The sequence below is a fragment of the Bacillus rossius genome, chromosome 14 (assembly GCF_032445375.1).
Source record: "Bacillus rossius redtenbacheri isolate Brsri chromosome 14, Brsri_v3, whole genome shotgun sequence".
Classification (NCBI taxonomy): Eukaryota; Metazoa; Arthropoda; class Insecta; order Phasmatodea; family Bacillidae; genus Bacillus; species Bacillus rossius.
The window spans coordinates 22,137,166-22,143,540 of record NC_086341.1 but is presented as its reverse complement, the minus strand read 5'-3'; positions in this window follow the sequence as shown (position 1 = coordinate 22,143,540).

Sequence of the window (6,375 nt, the reverse complement as noted above, 5' to 3'; positions counted from 1 at the left end):
ACTTTTAACGTGCATGATATCGTGAAAAGCAACTGGTTCGTGCCTAATGAAATTTTACTTTCGAAACATTATTCCTTCGTACGGATGGGTATTGATGTACTCCCCTCCTCCCTCTCGGCCACCCAACCCTTCGCCAATTTTCTTCTCGTGCCACGAAGGAAGCTGGGGAACTACTTTCTGGCTGGCGCGCAGTCTGCGCGGAGGGAATTGATCAGCGCGGAGTGGAAAGGGGGGCAGGTCTCGGGAGAAATTGAAGCCCCCTGCAGGAAGCAAGAGAACATATCTTCTTTAAGAGACGGGAGGGAGCTTGTAGAGGCCTTGGTTTCAAGAGGGGGTGGGGGTGACAAGGACTCTTGTGTTTTATTCCGCGCCTTGGGGACAGAAGGGGAGGACATTTATAAAAGCGACCCCCCTCCTTTGCCCCTTGCCAAAAACTCTTTTCCTCATCCCCCCTCGCCCACAAGTTCTGGGTGAGAAGAAAAGGAGGGGGGGGGGGGAGCTTTTAAAGATGCATTATTCCGGGTTGGTCGCCACGAGGACTACCTGTAAACTTGGTTTTAATCAATGAACTTTCGGGAATATCCCCACCGATGGTGGACCTAGCTAACCTGGAGCTATCTCAACACCTTCGCAGTGCGACGTGGAGAGATTGCAGGGTGAAATTCCTTGCTTGGTCAATTCATTTACTTGCTGTTCTTGTACTCTAGGTCTTATGTTCACACCGCCTCGTTACACGGTCATCGGTTCTGAAGAACATCTTCGTCTTAATATAAGGGAGTTAGTCTGAAATGTTTTAAAAATTCTGTTTCGTCAGCAGTGTGATTGTCATTGTCGGACGTATTTATTTATGCAATAAACCCAACTAGTTTTGTTGTTATTGTTATTATTATTATTACTAAGAATAATATGTTGGTTTCTAGGGTCATTTTTGTTTTTATATAGGCCTACGTGTTTTTCTTATAAATGTTACAGGACTAACTATGTATGGGTACTGATTTCCACGAAAACTCATGATTTCAAAGCATTCTCTCGATGTGAATAACAATTAGTATGCCATTTGGTCAAACGATATCCAAAGAAATTATCTTAAAAACATTTTAAAAATTAAAAATAATTTCACATCAGAATGGCCTATTTAATTACTGCATTGACTCTTAATCAAACTAGGAATACTAATTTTACAATTAAAAAACTTTCAGTGGCAATTACACCTGAACGATGGTATTTACAATCGGCCCAACAACCATACACCTTAAAGCTACGTCAGTAGTCTCTCAATATATATATATATATATATATATATATATATATATATATATATTTTTTTTTTTCTTCACGGATCTTGTCGTATATTTTGACAAATTTTCAATGTCAGTACAATTTTAATATGTATCGTTTGGAAAGTTTTTTTTTTTTTGTCATATTAACTATTTGTAAATAACTTTATTCTGTTTTCAGTGCTCGTAAACAAGCATCAATTAATGATTTTTAAGTGAAAGTTGTAAAATGGGTACCAATGATGAAACTTTCAAGAAATATCAAAACTTAAAAGAAGCTTCTTGGGACTGACTTTTATACGCTGTGGTGGTTTAAACACGATATATTTTTCTCGTTCAAATTTTCCGGGTTCTCTTCCAGGCGAGATCGAACCATGGTATTTTTTAAGCAAGAAACGTGTGTTTTCTTAGATTCCTTTCGCATCCCCCTTTCAATAGGTCGACGAGGTGTTTAAGTCCTAATTCATTTAATAATTTTAAGTGGGCCATGTTTGATGTATTTAAACCCCGCGCCTCCCACATAAACAAACTAGGTATATATTTTAGGAAGTGGGGAAACGTGGCTGACGTTACCGCGAGCCTGTTTGTTTCTTCGGGGTACTCATGTGTCCCTGTATAATTTATTTCTTCGTTTCTCTTTGTCAGTGCCTTTAATTATGTCGACATTCCCGAATTCATTCATTCATTCATTTTGCGCGGCCACTTCGTCGGTGAAACCGACGTTTCCTGCTTCCGCAACTTAGTTTCTTTTTTTGGGGTTTCCGGAGGGGCGAGCGGAACCGGAAACCCTGGTTAAGGAGCGAGACAGAGAATCTGTTTGCGGCCGAGGCGCGGATCAGATCTCCCGGCTCGGAGGAGTCCCGCGGGACTCCAGAGAAGCGCTTCCCCCTTCCAGATGAACAGCCTGCAGGGATGCTGCGGTCCAGTAAGTGGATGGTGGCGCGGGAAGTACGGGAGATCCCTTTGGCGGAAGAATCGATTTCGTTCGTCGTGGCGTGGCCGATATATTCTGCGCCTTCAAACTTGTTCTCAAATTCTACAGTTCTCGATGATTGATTGATGGTGATTGAAGATGAGTGATGATGACTGATGAGTGATTATATTGATAATGATTGGTGATAATTTTGAATATTAAGAGGACAAAAAATTAAAACAATTGACTTACCTTGAATATAAACACTTTTTGTTTTTATTATTTTTAATCTACCAACATAATTTTATTTAGTTCTATTTAAATTGCATTTTCTTTAAGATGTATTGTTAAAACGTACGAAAGCATAGTATAATTATTGTATTTAAAATAGACTTTAACATTAGGAGCAATTAATGTTTAGTAAGACAAAACATTATTCTTTCATTTAAATTTTTTTCTCTCTTTTGACGAACGAAATTAAATCAAGCCAAATTTCTTGTATCAGTTATGAAATGCATCCGTTTTTATAATGATTCATGACATGTGGAATTCTTTTTAAGTACTTTTTTTTGACATACGCCATTGCAGTATTCCACTGTTTTTTCATGGAAAAAAAATCTTAAGAATGCAAAATAAGTTACTACAAAACTCAATTGCAAACCAAAAAAGCTCACAGGCAGCAATACACCATCCAATAATCAGTCCTTATGTGCACGGCCAAAAAGGGGAGCCCTCGTCTGTCATTGGCTGTGGCAGGTGGGGAGGTTATATATTAACACCCAATTTTCCAGTGTCCGATATTAGTCTGTTTGTGCCTGATGACGGTAAAAGCAGTCAGTTCTCGAAACGTTACAACTGTTTTGTCATAGGTAACCTACCGTGTTAGTCAGTGGTGTGGTGGTTGTGTTGCCCATAATACCTGTTTATGTTCATCGTTGTGTTCGTTTGTTTGCTGCGTTGTTCAGGTTTATTGTCTGTCTACATTTTCTGTTCTTGTTGTAACTGTCTCGTCTGTGTTCGTCTGTGCTTTATTTTTTTTATGAATAAGTTCCTTCCACGGAATTCTTGTATTCTGTCTGATATTATAAGTTCGAATGTGTTCTTCGGTGGTTTCGTCGTTCTGTTGTCCCAAATACATTTTTTAGGTTCATTGTTGGGTCCATCCTTTCGACAAATAGCTAAATTAGGCTTGTTCTCTGTGGGTTTACAATCAAATTTTTATTTCTTATTTTGCACTCTTGAGTTTTCCGATGACAAACAGTACAAAACTGAAACGGTGTAATTCCATAAAATCGTATAAAATATGAAATGCATGCAAAAGAATGTAAAGTCAAAAAGGTTTGACCAGATTTCTCTGTTATACGTTCATGTGAAGGTTGTAAGAAAATATACGCTCACTGAAACATTGTACGTCAAGATTAAACAAATAAATAAATTGCGTAGTGGGACCCAAGTGGTCTACGGGCCACAGATTTAATTAACTCCACTGGTCTGAGCATCCTTCCGTCATTATTGTTCTGTTGGCGGTTTTTGTAAACAAATTCATGTTGTTGTTCGTGTTCAAATTCATGTTGTTGTTCGTGTTCGTAACCAATCATCAAGGCGGTGCTTTGCAAGTGACATATGAGAAAGGAAAAATTTTCGAATACTTAAAATTTAAGGCAAGTTACAAATTAGCTCATATGCGAAGAGTGTGATGCCTAAGTAAATATTGTTATTATTATAAAATATAAACCCAATATTAAAAAGTATAACAAATAGCTAATTTAAAATAAATCACTTAAAAAATATAACATTTTATTCAAATTTTAAATAATTTTACTTTCATTTCATTAAAAAAAATTAACAGTTGATAAATTTGATTTTTCTCCTAAATATTTTATCAAAATCTTACCATTGAAGTTGGTTCAGTGTGAACGTAACATTTAAACAATTTACATAAGTTTTTTTACAGAAATTTGGTTTAATGCCAATTTTGTTAATTTACCCCAAATAATATATATATATCTAGCATTTTAATTAAAATGTGATAATATAAAAATATGAAACATTTTCCCCTGTTGGACTGAATGCTGTTCTGCGTTTTCCTCAATATTGAAATAATAACAATATGGTAAAGCCCACTGACCATTAATAGAATAGTATAGTTACTAGTTCTTTCATTTTAATGGTCGTTTAAGTCAGTATAAAATTCCAAAAAATGAACGAAACACTTTTGAAATGATTTAAAGGTGATTAAAATCATGAATTATGGTTCAGAAAATGTATTTCTAAACGAGAGAGAAAACGTAACAGTTTTTTTTTTTTTTTAAATTTTCTGTAAGGGTCGGCTAAAAAAATACGAAAGTTGTTTCTAAATTAAAATTCAAAAATAATGATTTCGAAAAGAACTACGCCCTAAAAACCATTTGTCCAAAAAATGAAGTGTAGGCCTACACCGATCCATGAAATAATCAATATTATTAAATCGAAACTTGAAAAGTTTTTTTTTTCGTTTCCATAATAATAGTGAACCCCAAAAAAATTTTAAAAGTGAAAATATTAGTTTACAGTAGAAATAATTCGGTAGATTTTTTTTAATTTTAAAGTTATGTCATTCGTAATCTCTAAATTTTAAATGCGTGACGAGCTTACAAAAAAAATCTGAAAGTAAATATACATACTTGAACTCGTATATTAAGAAAGAATACATCTGACTCAAACTTTTTTAAATATTATTCTTATTTTACGAATGCACAGTACAATCAATAAATGATTAAATAAAAAAAACAACACAAAACAGGATGATATATTCAAAAGCATCTCCGAACTAGTTCAAAACATGTGTTTGTATTACATAGCAACGCAGAAGGTACAATAAATGATTCGTGATTTGCGAGACAGAAGTTCGTGAAGCTCAAACAAAGAAAAGAAACAGAAGGGGAAGGGGGGTTTGCTAACAACACCCTTCCTGAAATATAGGGTCGCCACCCAAAAGTAAAAGAAATGCCACTAACGTGACTTACCTACGCATTAACCCTGAGCCAGAGAGCATATATACAGATAGGCTTTTTATTTTCAACTCTGCCTATTCATTGTACTGTGAAAAAGAAGGAGAAGGGAAGGGGTGGTGGACAGGGAAGAAACCAGCCATGCTATTACGCCTCGAATAATGAACCGTGGTTACAAAGATGAAGAGTTCTGATTACGGTCGGAAACGGAGCAGGGTTTAAATTGAAAACATCTGGTCGCCCGTAGCGAGCGCGGAAGCTACAGGGGAAAGAAACCCTATGACAGGCAGCTGCCCTTTTTTTCTTCTTTTTTTTTTCCACGACAACCCTCGTGCTTCACGAAACAATAAAGGCTGCCCCCTCAGAGCGGCCTGATTTGCGGTCGGAACGAGCCACCGCGATTTCGGGCATTTCCGGACGCCTTCGTACTGTGGAATGGGGAACTACTGGTGCTGCCGTAGGCCCTATGGGTGGTGAGTGTAGGGGAAGCCTTCTTTTCACATACGAGAGAGCCAAACGCCCGATCGTGCATCATCGGGGTTTGTTTATTTTGGACAACTCATGATATCTAATGGTCAATTAGGTTAGGTTAGCTACATTATAAATACTTTAAACCATTGTGGACGGTTGATTTGGTAAAGGATAGCTACATTAAAGATTTTGTGAAATCATGTAAACTGTTTCCTAGCCCTGGATAGCTACATATTAAAAAGTTATTTGCTAAGCAACCTTCGGGGAACTTCGGGTGTGGCTCTCTCGTCTGTGAAATGAAGGCTTCCCGTGAGTGTAGCCACTCACTCACTCACTCACTCATTCACCACCTGGGGCGCAGAAATACAGACCCGAATAAAAAAAATATGAAAGCGGAGCTCGCGGCCAAGTGCCCGAATGTCCTCGTGGTAGATAATTTTCTGACCCAAGCCAACTCTACATACATTCAATGCATCCTTTTTCCTCCTGTATCATCCTGCACTATTGATGCATGCCAAATCACACCCTGCATGACTGTGTTCCCAGGTTTTCCCCTGTGTCTATGCGGGATTTACCCATTTTATGAGATGGATGATTCAGTCATGGCAACAATGGCTGGCCAATCCGCTTGCAAAGCATACGATGCATGCGACCCTTTCCCTGCATGGCTAATACCCCAGCATGACTTGGCGTATAAGGTTCGACCACTTCTGAAGTAATAAAC